Source organism: Acyrthosiphon pisum, chromosome X, assembly GCF_005508785.2.
Source record: "Acyrthosiphon pisum isolate AL4f chromosome X, pea_aphid_22Mar2018_4r6ur, whole genome shotgun sequence".
Lineage (NCBI taxonomy): Eukaryota > Metazoa > Arthropoda > Insecta > Hemiptera > Aphididae > Acyrthosiphon > Acyrthosiphon pisum.
The window spans coordinates 79,645,297-79,646,376 of NC_042493.1; the positions used below are offsets into that span (position 1 = coordinate 79,645,297).

Below are 1,080 nucleotides of genomic sequence, written 5' to 3' on the forward strand. Positions count from 1 at the left end.
CTAATCAAGTGAGTAATATTATAATAATTATAAATAAGTAAGTTATTATTAATATGATGTGAAGTGTATAAGTAATAAACATAGTTTACAGATAATATGTGTTGTAACGATCAAAATCAAACCGTCGATAATCACATTCACAGTTTACGTTTATTAAAGTTATATAAATTATTTCTTCACGTTTCAATAAATTATTCACAGAAATCATACAGAAGATCACGCTGCCATACAATATGATTCCAAACATAAAGTTAATATGTATGTTTTTTTTTTTTTTAATAATAAGTTATGTTTTATGATTGATTATAATTAAATATGCTTAATTAATTTCCAAATTTCAGTGAAATAAAAATCAAATGAATAATAAAACATGAAATAATATAATATTTAATATTAAATTAAATTTAAAAATATTAATTCAGTATTTTATGATGTGTTAATATATTTACAATAGGTACTATGATTAATAATATGTGTTATGTATTTACAGGTAGAAAATTATTAATACAATAATTATATTTGATTTTGATTTCACAAATTAACGGTCAAGTTAAATAAACAGTTTAATTCTTAACCAATTTGTGTTTGTACTAATTAATTTTTCAACTGTTAACAAATCAATAATATTAACTTAAATTAAAAATATTAATTCAGTATTTTATGTTGTGTTAATAATAAATTTATAAGAGGTACTATGATTAATAATATGTATTATGTATTTACAGGTAAAAAAATTATGAATAAAATAATTATATTTGATTTTGATTTCACAAATTAACAGTCAAGTTAAATAAACAGTTTAATTCTTAACCAATTTTTGTTTGTACTAATTAATTTTTCAACTGTTAACAAATCAATGTCAACATGCATTGGAAATTCAAGATTTTATAAGTTATTAAGTGGTTAATACCTATTGGTACTATAACATGTAAGTATTGAACCAAATAAAATTATTGTTGATTAAAAATAAATATGTCTAACAAATCATTTTCAAATTTCAGTGAAAAAAAAAAATGTTTCTGTTTTTTATATACTATATTAAATAGATGAAAATAATATTAATGTTGTAAATAAATGTTT

General features: G+C 18.6%; 1 protein-coding gene across 1 annotated transcript in view; it reads right to left on the reverse strand.

Moving 5' to 3' along the window:
• The window catches only part of LOC115033161 (zinc finger protein 271-like), a 6,243-nt gene that overhangs the window by 3,761 nt on the left and 1,402 nt on the right, over positions 1-1,080 (reverse strand). The gene's annotated exons all lie outside the window — the stretch shown is intronic.